This window comes from Thalia democratica, chromosome 5, assembly GCF_965202585.1.
Source record: "Thalia democratica chromosome 5, ktThaDemo2.hap1.1, whole genome shotgun sequence".
Taxonomy (NCBI): Eukaryota; Metazoa; Chordata; class Thaliacea; order Salpida; family Salpidae; genus Thalia; species Thalia democratica.
Genome location: NC_139169.1, coordinates 53,735,356 through 53,752,103, shown reverse-complemented (window position 1 = coordinate 53,752,103; position 16,748 = coordinate 53,735,356).

The following is a 16,748-nucleotide window of genomic DNA, read 5'->3' as shown; positions in this document are numbered from 1 at the left end:
GTATTCTTAACTATAATAATGTTTTCCAAATTTATTACAAAACTTATAAAATTTTAAATCACTTTTTGTGAGTCTAATATATGTTTATCGAAATAGTATGCTGAAAAATTGTTCAATAGATTTTTGTAGATACACTACTTCGTAAAAATTTTTAACAGTCAATGTTCTTAACTTTTTTTTTTGTATGAAATATTGTGATACTTTGGTTAAGTCGATATTTAAGCCACAACTATAGAGATATTTTTGTTAATGTTTTTAAAAATTAATCAAAATAACAAAGTAAAACAAATTTAATAATACTTTTTAAACTTAGTTATTTTTTAGCAGCTAAACATACTTTGTTCTTTTCAGACTTTGAAATAAATTTTACTTATAATGTGTTGAAACACATTTGAAAGAGTATTGTATAATTTAATATTTTATAAACATTCACAGTAAATTTGTAAAGAAGTAAAGATACTATACAATGTCTTTAAAAAAAATTTAACTTAAAAGTATTTCTTCATAACCTTTTAAGGTTTTAATAAGTTTTTATAATTTGATGTCTACAAGTATTTAGTTTTAAGAAACGTTCTCAGTGAATAACATAAAATAGTTTCATGTAATCTAAAAAATATTTCGAGTTTTTTAAACAAGCTTTTGTACAGCATAAAAAAAAGTTTTAAAGTATTAAAGATAAGTGCACCTCTCTAATAATAGCTTACACACATTTTTTACACTGTTAAAATTAGTTGTTCTCTATACTACTAGTTATTCTTAATATCAGTGGTCCTAACGGTGAGAACATGTGCACACTAAAGTGCATAGAACTTATTTTACTTTGTACAGAAAGTATGATACAATGAAGGTATTTTTAAGGCATTTTTTAGACTTTTCTCTTAAAGAAAACCAGTTATTGAATAATAACTCCTTGTTGAATTAATAAAAATTTAATAATAATGTAAAATATCTGAAACAAGTATAAACATATAAACTAAAATGAGCTAAAGCTTAATAATTCTACATCCCCTCAGCTCATCTTTGGAAAAATAAACTTAAGATAAAACAAAGCTCAAATGAGGGAATCTTGATAAGTAACAACAAGTATTGAAAATTTAAATAGATTGGATATACTAATAAAATTCAGTTAGCTTTAGCTGAAGAAAACGCTTTAACAAATTAACGATTAAAAAATAAATAGTATAACTGTAATACAACAAAATGAAAACATTATAATTAAATTCTACACAACTAAAGATATCAAATTTAACGTGAATCCATTCTGTCTTTGTTAACTTCACCAATTTGGACCTGGGGTATTATAGTCTTTAAACCTTCGCAGAGTAAGTGGTACTTTCTTTTTTTATGGGAACCATAGAAGCAGTAGTTTGCTCTTCCCCAACATTCTTATGATCCCCATCAGCTTCATTTGTCTCATTAGTTCTTGCATCATTCGAATAATCTGAAAACATTGAAGGCGAATCAGGAGATTGATGACTTACATTGTCCTCTTGTGAGCTAGGTTGATCTCGACATCAACCATAGAATGCCTATGCATCAATACTCGTTGAGATTAGGTTGAACAACCTTCTATTCCTTCGCGTCAATCTCCGTGAGCCATCAATTCTCACCACAAATTGATCATGCGTAAGAACCTCCATTACAACTCCACTACTGTCAAATTTACGTGGATGGTTGCCGCTCTGGTTCTGAAGTAGACATCTACTGCCAACGTACAAAGGTCGTAACTTCCTAGCTTTGTGGTTGATAGCTTCTTCCTTTTTGGACCAACTTTGTACACAGTGCTTTTCTTTTAATCTCCATACAGGTCGCACCGCAGGATTATAAAACTTGTCCAGCTTGTTTAAAAAAGCAAAACCATTTCGCAGCTGTCGTCCATATATTATTTTAGATGGGGATACTTTACAGTCGCTGTCAGGGGTGTTTCTCAACTGAAATATCACACTTAAAAATCTATTGCTATCTAGGCTACCTGAAGTAACATTGGACCTTAGGAGTCTTTTTGCTTGCTTTACAGCGACTTCTGCTCTTCCATTTAAGCTTAGATAGTTTGCTGAAGCTACTCGGTGATTAACATCTCAGGTTTTAAGAAATTCCTTTGTTGAACTAGACAAAAATTCTAGTCCACCATCACTTGATATCTCCTCACGTACTCCAAATCTAGAAAATAAGTCTCGTGTGCACTTAATCAAACAACGCGTACCTACTTTAGATGTTCCGCTGGGTGGTGAAAATATTTCTGTCCAACCTGACAGTCTTTCACCTAAAACTAGAAAGTTGTTTCCAGCAAACTGAAAAAAATCTGCAAATATCTTCTCGAAAGGACTTGTAGGAGGATCAGATAACTCTTGTGGGAGCGATGGTTGAGAAAGAAAGTTTTGGTTGCAGCTTTAACACTTTTCTCGAATTGATCCAATGTCCTGTGTAATCCCAGGCTAGAAGACAATCTGTTGGGCACGAGCATGCATTGATGTTACACCTTGGTGCGCTGAATGTGACTTGTTGAGAACACGAGGTGGTAAACTTAAAGACACAACTACTCTGTTCTTGTAAAGTATAACTTTATCACTCACGTACAAAGCACCATCGACAAAAATTCATCATGTTTTAAACTTCGACCTTCTTCAATACACCTAAAAATTCTTGAAAGTAGTTTTTCATTTAACGTCTCTTATACAATTTCTTAGCAAGTGATTGCTATTAAACGGCGTACTTTATTACTTAATGAAGCAATAAGAAATGATTCATTAGTCAAGTCACCATCATGCGAATTCATTTCATTTGACAGGGTAGAATGACGTGATGCAGCGTCTGCAGCTTAATTGGTTTTACCAGGGATGTACTGTACTTCAAGAAGCTTTGTAGTGTGCATTGTTTCAGTCTAAATATTCGTGTGTTCTTAATTTCGTTTAAAGCACGATCGCCAAAAAACTTTATTAGTGGCTTATGATCCGTAACAACCACAAGATCTTTGCAGCCCTTAGTAAAATACTTTGTCTGCTCTAACGACCAAGCAATGGCAAGCGACTCTCCTTCAATGGCAGCATAACTCTTTTCTGCTCCATTTAAAAACATTGAACCTGCAAGTTTCACCTTCCAACCAGTGGTGCAGCAGTCTTGTAATCGGCTATTGCAATTGCAGTAATTCTGTATTTGAAAGTAGTCTAAGCCTTGCTTCGACCAGTCAGGTCTTAGACATTTCAACTTTCCAAGATAAAAAATTGTACACCGCTTCTTACTGCATCAACAATCATTTATTTTAACTCATTAAATGCTAAGTTTAAATTTTCTGTCAAAATGAATTTGTGTTTTGGCTAAGAAATTCTCTAAAAGGTGCCATAACTTTACGAAGTTTGGCATAGTTGGATACTTGATTTATTAGGCCAAACCAGCTCCACATAACTGTGGCAGACTTTGGTGTTGGGAATTTCCGAATTGAGTCCAAGTATTTTGGTAAAGGTTCTATGCGTTCATTTGAAATTCTGAAACCTGCGAAATCAACTGACTTCTGACAGAACTGGAACTTCTTTGGATTAAGGAATATGCCAACTTTTCTAACTTTTGACAAAAAATCTATTGTTCCCACCAGTGACACTCTAATTCAGAATCATAAAACACAGTATCATCTACACACCTTTCCTTTCTATCAAAATCAGATAAGATAGCTGAAAAACGACGATTGTAACCATCACCAGACGAAACAAAGCCTTGAGGTGCTCTAGTATAACGAAACCTACCAAACGGAGTTATAAATGTTGTAAGATGCCTATCACTTTCTCTCAAAGGAACTCCATGATACCCGTTCCAAGCATCTGTTACAGTCTTGAATATTCATTTTGAAATTCTGCGTGCCAACTTAAACGGAGTTTATGAAGCTCGTTTCTATCTCTTGCAGTACTTGTTAAGAGGTGAGAGATCTACAGTACTTTCTAGGTGGCCCATTTTGTTTCCTTGTGATAAGCATACGATGACACAAGATTACAGGTTCACCAAATGGGACACGTTCCAAAAAACCTATCTTCTTATCCCTTATGAGATCCGCTTCAACCTGCTTTTGCCAATGAATTTGTACGTTTGCCGGAGTATGTAAGTTACGAGGTTTAGCAGCATTCTCTAAATGAATTTTGAGTGGGCGCCCACTCATTTGCTTAAGTGGTTTATGTGGACATAAATTAAACTTAGAAGCTGCATATCTTTGCAGAAGCCCTTCACTCATCTTACTAACTTTTTTACTTGTAGTCTTGAATGGAAGCTTGCATGGTTTATCTGGAACTTTGCTTCTGGTTGGGCAACTGCAGGTTACCTCGTGTGACTTGAGTTTTCTTTGATCTTTTTCATTCACATTTGCAACAACTTAAGAATACTGATGAGGCAGCTGAGAACCAATAATGGGAAAATTTCTGTATATAAATAGAAGTTCAACCATTGTTTTATACGAGAGAAAAAACCCAGTCATTGAGTCACTGACATAAATAGTACTATTGCAGCTGACTACCTCATTTTTTAGAGACATTTCACTAACAGTAGCTCTGAAAGCGCCTAAAATACTTATTAGAATTTTGTTAACAGCCCGATGTTATTGATACAGGAAGTAGGTCATTCTTACCAAAACCAGCATCTTGAAAGTTTTTCCATCTCCAAAGATTTGACTGTGCACCAGTATCAGCTTACGCACTAACCATAACAGACTTATTTGTGCCGTACTTGGTGATTTTAATTGATGCACGTGACGGTCGAATTTCTGTGTACAAAGATAATGTTTTGCTACATAATTCTTTTATTAGCGTGTAATGACATTACTTGTGTATTCTGTTGCATAAAACAGGAGTTATCATCATAGGTTTGAACAGCAGTAATCTTCTTTGACTGAATGCGCCAACAAGAAAAACAATATCTGAAAGGTTTTACATTCTGAGTTCGTTTCCCTTTGAATGGATAAAATAACTTTTTGCAGCGCTGGCAAGGTACATATTGGGACTTATCCCCTACATTTAAAGATTGTTTTCTTGTCGTTGTAACGAAGATACGGCTGATACATTTCGAGAGTTCTCTGTTGCATGTCTGCCCATTTCCTTACCTTTCAATAAAGGAAATTATCTCAAACGATGACCTGGACAAGATATCTTCAGTGCTTAAAACTTCTCTTCTAATATCTTCGTCACCTACACCTGCAAGCATCGTGTCTTTAATTGCTTGTTCTGTATAACTTGTAACATTTTGTTTCCCCATGCACATTTACTAACTGTAGTGAAATTACAAGTTTCTACCTTACTTCGAACACGGGTTGCAAATGTTCAAAAGGTTCATCGTGTTCTTGATGTAATCTCACTAGTTCTGCTCTTTTTACACTAAGTGCAATTTTTATGACTGCTACTGACTCCATCAACTTAGCTAAATAGTATTCTGATTTAGACATCAATCTAGGATCATTTGCCAACATGAGATCACCAAGTTTCTCATTCGCACATTGAAACAGTTGTATGCTTGCATTATAGTTGCTTATGTTTGAATCAATTTTGAATGCCTCCCACCTACGAATGAACGCAAGCCATGTTTCTTGGCTGATCCCGAAGTCCACTCTTTGCCAAATCAGTTGAAGTTTATTTGGCATTGATACACTTTTTGATGAACTAGAATTCTTTTCATGGTCAACTTTATGTAGGTCCAGAAGCCTGCAAACTAACTCACATGATTCATCTGACGTTTGGTAGCTGCATTTTTGAATTGGGCACTTTATCACAGCCATAATAAGATGATTTACATGAAGATAAATTATGTGCACACTGGACTATAAAAGTTTTAGCTACTATTAAAAAACACTGTTTTTATGTCTTTTTTGTAGTAATATATAAATAATGTGTTAAGGAATGTTAATATATGTTATAACTGTAGATTTATTAAGCTTTTGCTCATTTTAGTTTATACGCAATTATATTGTATAAATATTTTTCATGAAGAATAACTCCTTGTTGAATTAAGTGAACTTATTAATAATGTGAATATCTGAAACAAGTATAAACATATAAACTAAAATGAGCTAAAGCTTAATAATTCTACAGATACAACATATATTAACATTCCTTAGCACTTTTTTATATATTACGACAAAAAAGACATAAAAACAGTGTTTTTAATAGTAGCTAAAACTTTTATAGTCTAGTGTACACATAATTTATCATCACGTAATAAATGGTGCAAATCTTATGATAAGGTACATACCCGCTGCTCAAGATATTTCAGTTAAGGTTTCTACTTGATTTTTATATATACCTAGCGTTAATAAAGCTTATATATAACATTTCAAAAATAAAGAATTACAATTATGTAAATAAATATCTTATTCCAATAACTTTTATGATACTTTTAAAGTTAAATTCTAACAATTATTCACTGATGGTGACTGCTTCACTACACTTTTAAGGTTTGCAATATAAATGAAGAATTTTTTTTTCTAAATAAATACACATTAGTGTAATTAAGTTACAAAAGTTTTAGATCAGTTAACAGCTAAGATATAGAGGTAAATTTTTAATATAATAAAGTTAAAAAAGTCTTTATGAAAAGTTTAATTTTAATTAAAACAAATTCTTCTTATGTTACTTTTTATACTTGTAATATATAGCTTTTGTTAAATAAGCTATTTGTAAGTTCTCAAAGAATGATATTTGTGTATTACGCACCCGATCTCAACCGCACGTTCAAATGCTTATAGAAAAAGCATTTCTGAAGCCCCGGCTGCAACAGCTCTATGGTTGCGACCAATTTCGAATTGGGCTTGCCTTTCGGCTCCCTGGCACCATCGTCGTGCAAACAGATCGCATCCTCTGACCGGGTACGGACACCGGACTTGGTCTGTTTTAGCGAGTCACACGGGGTTTAGTCCTCACCGTTTCTGCCTGCTCAGAGTGGCTTACTCTCTTGCCTTTACGGCTCACAGTGTGACTTACTCTTAACCTCTAATTGAGATTTAATTTGTTTTAGCCTCTTAAAAACAGTCGCTCTTGCCGACTTTCGTATCTTGTTACATCTAATTATATCGACGATGTCCGCTAAACTCGGACTCGTTGCTCGCTGCTCGAACAATGATTAAAGTCACCTGCCCCTCGCCTTAACGGCGGAAGGAGCCGCTTACCTTCCAGGAGTAATGATTAGGGCAGGGGTCGGCAAACTGCGGCCCGCTGGTTACATGCAGCCCATGAAAAGTAAAAGTGCAGCATGCAAGCATATTTTAATTTAAATGAGATGCATCCCATGAAAGGTAAAACCTGTGATTCTCGAGTTTGCAAAGTTGGCCGAAAAAGAAAACTTTTGAAACGTACACTACATATTATCAGGTTTGAAGTGAACAGCAAAAATAAGGTCTTAAGTAATATCTACGAGGAATTTAAAATTTATATGTACTAGATTTTTTGGAAGAGTAAAAAGTAAAACTACAACTGCGGCCTACAAAAATATTTTTTTTAATTTGGCCTGAGACCACCAATTGCCTGTCGACCCCTGTTATAAAGTGTAAGATGAATGTTTAAAAATAAATACTTTTTAGAAAAAAATTCCCTATTATAATTAGCAATAGGGTTTGAGATTACAATTTTAACCGTTGTTATTTGATTTATTGTTGTTATTTGATGTTATTTGATTTTTACCGTTGTTTTTGAATAAAGTTTTAACTTAACTTGTTTATTTTTAAGTTTTTCTTAAATTAGTTTATAAAATATAAATAATCAAAAAACTATGGTACTAATTGTAACTAATAATGTAACTAATAAACTGTAGAGCTCCTATTTTGCTAAAAAAACAAAAAGTAGTTGATACATTTTATAGTTTAATTTAAGTGAGTTTATATTAAATTTAATATAATTAACTTAACACTCATTAAAATTTGTAGCCCATGCTTAAAAATTATAAGGAACTCATTTTATTAAAGTTATATGTGTTTTTTTTATGAATGTTTTTACCGCAGTTATTCAATAGTTTTTTAGTTTTTGTTGTTAAAAGAATCTAGCAGTTAAAAATTAGTAAACACATGTTTTTAAGCAAATGCTTTATTATCATTCTTTTAAGCTAGTACATAAATTTGTAAACAAAACACCTGAGTATGTTGTATATGTTAAATTTTGAAAATATAACATTCGGTTCATAAAAAAAAGTTTCAAGAAGTACCATTCAAATAAACCTTCAATATCAAAAGTTTTTTTATGTTTTAATAATATTGTATATAAAAAAATTTCCGAGGAAAAGAGCCAATAACTATTAAAAGTTGTAAAAATTAAAAGTTGACTGTCTTTGCAAACTTTTTTCAACTGATTTTTGGTGAAACTACTTAATTTGTTGTAAAAGTAGTTGGTAGCTTTAATTCATAATGTATTTTTTTTATTGAATATTTAACACCAAGCACTGTAAAACTAATAAATTATGTTATAAACAGCTTTTAACAAGCATCGCCGATAAAAACATCAGGAAACTAAAGTATTTTTTAAACCAAGGTCGACAAACTACGGTCAGCGAATGGTAAGTATGCGGACCGCGAAAAAAATGTTGGTACCTACACTAGACGTATTGGGGTTCGTTATATATAGTAAAAACAAAAAACTACAACTGCGGCCCACGAATATTTTTTATTTCGAAATTAGGCCTGAGACCGCAAAATACCACTCGCCGCTCGTTTTGCTGATCGAGGCCGTCGCAAAACTAATAGAAAGGATCAGGCTTGCAAAACTTCTAGTGGTTGAAATTTGTCGACGTCTCTGCCTGCATGTCAATTCTGACCAATTTTGCCAACCTTGTCCTGAACAAAGTCGTGCCTGGCATGCATCACGGTAGCTACTTTGCAGCAAAAGCAAACATTATTTTGATCTCCACTAATTAAAAATGTGCAAATCTATTTCAGATATCTCTGACTTGTGCCATAGTGAAGGTCCCGCATTTGGAGCCAACGATCCAAACAAAACTATCTGTAGTGGTCGCTTCCGTCTGTCGCCCCTGGTAACATTTAAAGTATGCGACTAATGTCAATTAAAAATCATGTTTATCGAATTTCTGGGTAAAATTATGAGATGAAAACAGGTTAGGTGGTAGAAAAAAATCCTCAACTTTGAGTATATGCTTAAGGGAGCCGTCCCGCCCGATCTCGATGTCTACTAAGACTCATTCGCTTTTTACGCCGGCCTGTTGAAAAATAAGGACGAACGTGTATTGCATCCACCGTCCGAGATCGGCGGGGTGCTTATGTTATCGGCTATGAGTTTTGCCAAACTAGCTATTTTTGACGACATGCCTGTTCAAACTACGACATTTCAAACTCCGACAACTGAAATTCTGACATTTTTAACTCCAAAATATTTATATTTTATTTTGAAAATAAAACTATAGCATTTTAAATTAGAAGAAAAAATAACACAACTTTTCTAATTATGACTATTCAAACTATGTCGATTTCTATTCAATATAGTACAGTTCAACTTACGAAAATATAAAGTTCTATATGGTTTTTGACAATTTATTACTAATTCACATGATTTAAATAATATTATTTTTGTTCATTTTATTAACATTCTACAAACAAACTCGGTTTTGTTGCTGAAATTTAAACTTTAATAAAGCTGTGAGTTTTAAAAAGCATTTAAGTTTTCTTGTTTAAAAATACTAAGTTAGTTTTTAACAATTTTGTTACGACAAAATTTTGTTTTTCTAGAAATTTAATGTTTGAAAAATCATAGTTTTATTTTAAGTTTTAGTACGTCTATAAAGCACTTTTTCCTATGTTTTTTTTTTATGAAAGTTTAGTTGTTTATATTTATATGCTTTTAGGCTTGTCTAATAAAGTTACTGTGGAGATCAAACTTTAATTAATGCATCAAAATAACTTCATTACGTTTTACAATCATTTTAAACTTGAACAGCGAACATAAGTAACTGGACATAGGTGATCTACCGGCTCTTGATTTTGAAAACAAACCTGTACAGAAACTATCACGATTTTGCCCATTTCGGATTTTTATTCAAATGGGTAAATTTTTATTTTCATTGCACTTAGTATTTCGATGTCTATAAAACTAATAAGCAAGGCCTAAAACAAACAACACTAAAACTTTAAGAAATATTTTTTCTTTGAACAACGAAAAAAAGCGCTCAGAAAAGTTTGGTCTAAGGACTTGGTGTACAAAAAACTCTTTCGGTTATCGAGTCGTACACTACTAGGATATATTTTAAAGTATTGTCCTGGACGTATAGACTAGATACAGTTAAAAAACAATGCTGTAGGTTAGATTTAAAAAAAAAACAATAAAAAATCTCTACAACTTAAAAGTAGAAAAACTATTCTTTATAGATTTAAAAACTTTTTCTTAACTTTTAAGAAATAAAAAAAGATTTTATAAAAATGCTTTATTTTAAGATTTTATAACTATTTTTTTTCAAACAGCTCAATTCAGTGAAATTACCCATTTATTAATTTAAATGCCTTAGTCATTAAATTTAACTTATGCTATAATATAGCTGTATGTAACATCATTGATTACTTAGATAGAAAAATTAGTGCTATCTTTGTATAAAAAATATACTAAGTGTTTTTGTTGTAGTGTAGTCAACTAATAACGAAAACAACGTATTAAAAAAATCATATAAACAATCAATGGTATAATTTTTACACCTCTAGACAAGATCTTGAGAAACATTAATCTTGAGAGATTTATATGTAACATTTAAGTTTTTATATAGTATAATATTTTTGTGAAGCATAACAAACTTGAAAACTATAAATTAAGTATTAAGAGTTTTTATAAGTAGTTTAAGTATTTATGTAAGCCTAAAAATGGATACAATAAGCTAGCTTTTTTTTTTGTTTAATAAAAAATACTACTTTTGATTTAAGAAAACATCGATAAAAGTCTAACCAAGCCTAAATCTGGACTTGAATTTGCCATGAGACAAGCCTAGGTCATAAACGAAACCCAGGTCACAGTCTACCAAAGGATTGTGGTCTAATGATCTCAAACACTCATCTTTACTTTTGATTTCATTTAAGACATTTGAAAACAAAATCCTGTTTTTAAGAACACGAAAATACTTATCAATTGCTTTGTTTAGTCTTACAAAAAAGTACAGCAGTTTTAGAACTACATATTGTTTTATAATATAATATTATGTATGTTAAGTGATTAACATTTAATTTTTTTTTTAAAGACAGAAAAGAAATCTTATTCTTCATAATTTACAAACTTACTTAAAGTATTTAATCTAAACTAAATAAAGTTTTTCGAAACCCGTTAAATAGGCGCATAGTTTTAATTACTCAAATATTTTTTTTGAATTTATTAAATTTATTCTAAAACTATTCGCTTGAAAATTATAGTTTGGAAGGTTAACTTTTGTTTTTATCTACAAAAGTAATATACAGTTTTAAAATTGTAAAGGCACTTTGATAAATGTTTGTCCATTGTAAATCCATGCAGGAATTTTGATAGGCCTGGCACTTGAGTTACGTCACAATGTACGACTACGTAATAATCTGCGGCTTGTGTCGCCTCAAGGAAAAACATGTTTTGGTTTAAAACTATTAATTTTCGTCTCCCATACTCAGGCTAAATTAGCTTGCTATGTTAAAAGTATTTTTTTCTAATTAACAAGTTACGACATAAACAATTGTTAATTCATACCTAAATTTTCTGAAGTTTATTGTTAGAATTTTGCACCTTACTTGTATCTTACATAATTTACTACTTTGTTAAATAGCTCAAAGTATTGTTTCTACATAAACTATTACTTTTCTATATAAAGAGACTTATTGTTGCAGAAAACAGGGTATTGTAAAAATGGTTGACTGATTGTAGTATAGATTAAAATCTAAACAGAAAAAATAATTTTATTTGAGTTCAATAAAGCAGTACAGTAAAATTTAAAAAAAAAAAGATTTTATATTAGTTACAGAGTAAGATTTGTAGCTATTTGTGGTTAAAAAAATTATAGTATAATGATTAGTATTTTAAATCTAATTAGCATGGACAACTCTTTGTTTGAACTGACCTATGTTATTTGTGTTATTATATATTTTAATGTTTATCTAGGTTCTAGTTTAGCTGCTAATAAGGTGTAATAAATATTTATTCACCGCTAAAATTAAATCTGTAGACGTTTTTGCTAAGAACTTAGATTTATTTTCATGAATACTTAGAATTAAAAACTATATAATTATTTGTCAAAAAAACTTATTTATATCTACTTATCTGACCAAACAAATACTAAAACAAAAAAGCGATCACAAAATTTTAATTATATAAAGTTCCAATAAAAATATAAATATAAAAAATATCGCAAGAAATATTGTGCTGTTTACCAATTGTTAAATTATTTTGTATTACCTACAAAAAAACTTTATTTTTTATTTTTGAATTTGAGTTCAAGTTTTTCTGTTATTATATTTTAAATATAAACCTTAGTGTATAAAAGGTAACAAAAAGTTCTTCAAAGTCATGTAATTTACAACTTTATATTTTTTCAATACATGATAATGAGATTTAATATATTTTACTTATTCTAATATCTTGTAATAAATAGAATATATATAAGTTAATCTTGTAATCAAAAAAGTATTTTAGTTGTGTAAAAGAAAACCTTCAATTTGTATCAAAAATTGTTGTGAACGATTTTAGTATAACTGCTTAAAGGAATAAAAATTTAAAAATATAAGTTTAACTTTCAACATTAATTTACATTTAATGGCTTAAAACAGTATAAACAGTTTTGTTAATGAAGGTCTAAGTGTAAAGGAGCTAATGGATATCGAAACTTGTGGATGGATAGACAGCTTAAATTTTATACAATTTTGTATTTATACTATTTTGTTAAAGCAATTTTTTTTTGAGTTTTGCTATAAAAACTAAGCAGTAAAAAAGCTACTTATAATTAAGCCTGTATCAAACATTATAAAATAGCTTTTTATGCCTCATATGATTTCTTTAAAATTTATCACCTAACTTAGAATTACAACAGTATAATAATTTATAGTCAAAAAAAGCTTTTACTGGTTTTTGATTGATCGAAAAAGTTTAATTTAAAAGCATCATTGTTCTCAGTATTTCTAAATTCCAAAGTTTTTTACTTAAACAGTTAACACAAAACAAAAGTTTAAAAGGAAAAACATCTAACTACAAAAGTAAATCTTATAAGTAAATCCTTATTTTTTTATATTACTTTTGATTTTTATAATCTAAGTATTTAGTTTTAGCTTTGAAAAAACAATAAAATTAAATGGTTTAAAGGTTTTATGTAAACCACCGACGAAGACAGCTTGTTAAAACTACAAGACAATCTTTTGTGTAAATATTTACTTAACTGCGTGCCTCCTACATAAACTTATGTACCTTTATAAACTAAACGATGAGAAATTAGAAAAAAATTGTTTTGTAGGCTTTTAAAAACTAATAACTTATTAATTTTAAAAATATAAAGGTTTTATAAACAGGTTTTCTATTTCAAAATGATTTTTTAATATAGTTAATAAATAATATAAAACTAACTTCTATGTATTATTTTTTTTTATAAAAAACTATTTGATAGCAGTTTTATGTATTTTTATTTAACTTACTTTTTTTATTATTGGTACAACTATTTCATAATTCAAAAACGAACATAATTAATACTGTTTTGCTACGAAAAAAACATAAAAATTTGTTCAAGCTATTAAATTGAATTTTTAAACGTTGAAAAGTTTATTTTGAAACGTTCAATAATAAGCATTAGAAATTTTAAAGTTGTAGTATGATTAGTTTTAAACTAAGAAAGTTGAAAAAAATAAAGCACTTTTTTTTGTTTAGTACAATAGCTATATTAATTGATAAGCATTTTACTAGAAAACAAATTATGTTTTTATCAAAACGCTTGGTTTAAAATTGTTCTGTCGACGGTTTTTTAAACTAAGTCGATATATTTGTTAATAACAAAATGTAGACTTTGCATTTTGAAATGGTGTGTCGTCACAGACGACTTACTTCAGTTGACTTGACTTTCAGCGCTGTTTTGATTAACAACACTCTTCTCGGCTAGAATTACTTTTTATTGTCATATTTTAAATGTCTGCCTGTTGTGAGTTCTGTAAATTACTTTATTGAGAATTATTACAATCTAGACAACCTAAACCATAACATAGATTACGACTTAAAGACTTTAATATTTAAGTATACTGTAACTGAAATTATTAACGTTTAATACTTCATCTTTTCAGTTTTAATTAAATGTTATTTAGAAACTAAATTATGAATTTAAAAACCGTTAATACCTTGATTGTGTATTTTGAATAAAATTGTTTTTTAAAATGTTTTAGAGCTTATTAATATTAAATTTTTAATTTTTAATTTAGCCCAAAACTAACCTTTCTATTAATGCAGCATCAAAGAAGCTCGATGCAGATCATTGAGTAAAAAAGATACAAAAATAATTTACTAACATTAGTAACTTATTGGCTACCTTTTGCAGATATAATTTAATTAACCTTTTTAGTTTTTTACGATACTTTATAATTTTACTTTTATTATGGAAAATAGTCTAAAACAAACAAATATAACCATTTAGTTTTATTGGTTGTTGTAGTTTGAAGAGCACAATTTACAACTTTTATTTTATTTACAGCCTTATAAAATAAATATTTACTATTTTATCAATATTGAATTGTTTTTTTATTTCTTAACATATTATACTTTGTAATAGTTTCACATTCTGAATTAAACCGATATATATTAAACTTTTTGGGTGCACAAAACTTTAAGTTTTGATAAACTAAATTTAAAAGTGTTAAGTTTAAATACTTTTAAGTATTGTTAATTATCTCTTACAGATAATATATACTTTTAATTTTTAAACCATCATTATATTTTATAAGTTTATTCCTCGGGTATATTTGAATTCAGGTAATTAATGACTATTAATAAAATAAAGTGATTAGACTGACATTAGTTTGACTTGTTTGCCTAAATAAAGTTTAAGATTTTAGTTTATTTTTAGATTCTTTTTTATTAAGTTTTTTGAAAGTTAGTTCAACTTTTCTCTGATTGTTTGTTGTAATGATATATGCTAAACATATATTGTAAAAACAAGAAAGATTTAATCTAAACCTTAAAAAAAAATTAAGAAAATATTAGATATTTTTAGTATGTAACACGATACCTTTAAAACTAAAGATAGTATGCTACACAACCAATCTGTTTGTGTAATGAACAATAGTAAAACTATTTTAAATCATATATATAATTGCTTTTGAAAGATCCAGAATTATAAAAGTATTTTACGCCACTTAAAGTATCAACCACTTATTCCACAAAAAGTTCTTAAATTTAAGTACTTAGTGTTTAAATTTTAAAAATTATATGTAGATAAACGAAAATATAAACCTTGTAAAACACGGCTAATAAACTTTATTGATAGTTTAGTTTATCAACAGTATAAAAATTTAAATAGAGTCTACATACTTGTTGTGTATAGCAATTATATTTTATTTAAAACAGGCAATAAATATTTAGAGCTTTATTTAATTCGTTAGCTTTTAAAATTTTATCAAATGTTTTTGGCTCTGTATACTTTATTTATTAAAAGTTTGTAAAATTGCCTTTAACTAGAAAGCTTTACATCAAAAAGGCTTAAACTTTCATAGCTTGACTTTGTTGTTTTAAACTAAAAATTTTGTTTATATTCTTGTTGTTATTAAGTATATTTTAAATTTAAAGTTTTTTATGTTTTACAACGTAAACTGAAAAATGAAATCTTAATAATATACTTTAAATTTTTAATAAAAGACTATAATAGTTTTTATTTTAAGAGAAACTTTTATCTAAACCCGCTATAAAATATTTACTACTTTTTTCATATTTGATGAAAAATTTTAAGATTTTGTTTTAATTTAATTGATTTGAAGTAGTTTGTCTTATCCATTGAATTTTTTTATCTTAAAACATTAAGAATTCTAAATTTTGATTCCAATAAATTACAATTTTTTAGTTTAAAAAACTAAAGTTAGTGAAAACCCAGTTTAAAAATTATAATTTAACTAAATTACTTTTTACGAAGTTTAAAGTATAAATACAATTTTGTTTTAAAGTATTAAAACAAATAGCAAACTCTTCTAGCTTTGTTTTCAAATGAAAACCTAAAGTTTAAAATACTATTCCAAATTAATACTGTACTTTTTAAAATGTAAATTTAAAAATAACAAAAACTTTTTTAGAAAAAGCTTTATTTGTACATAAAAAAATTAAAACTGCTACAAACCGAAAATAGAAAATTAACTATGTGTATATACGAGTGATAATTGATAAACCATTAGTACTCTTCTAGGAATAAGGAAATATAACTTAACATTTGTAGTATTTGTTGAAACTGTTTTTAAAGCCATTGGGAAATAAACTTATTTTTAAAGTTTATTTTGTTTTTAACATTTAAATATACACTACCAAGTTTTACTTATATTAAATGTTGAAAGTAACTATTGTGATATAAGCGATCAAAAGTAGAGAGTTTAATAGGTTTATGATGGAAGGCGAAGATTTTTAACAGTTCATTTGAATCAAAAAAAACAAAATGTATTTTGGTCATAAAATTTTTTTTTTAACTACCTGCTTACTACAAGCTGTTTGTAGTATAAGAAAAAATTCTAAAAATTTTAAGTAAATTGTTTTAAAAATTAAAGAGAAAATTTTTCTTTAGCTAATATTTTGAAAATCCGAGAAAAGCCCAAGTAAAAAATTCACATTCTATTTGTTTGT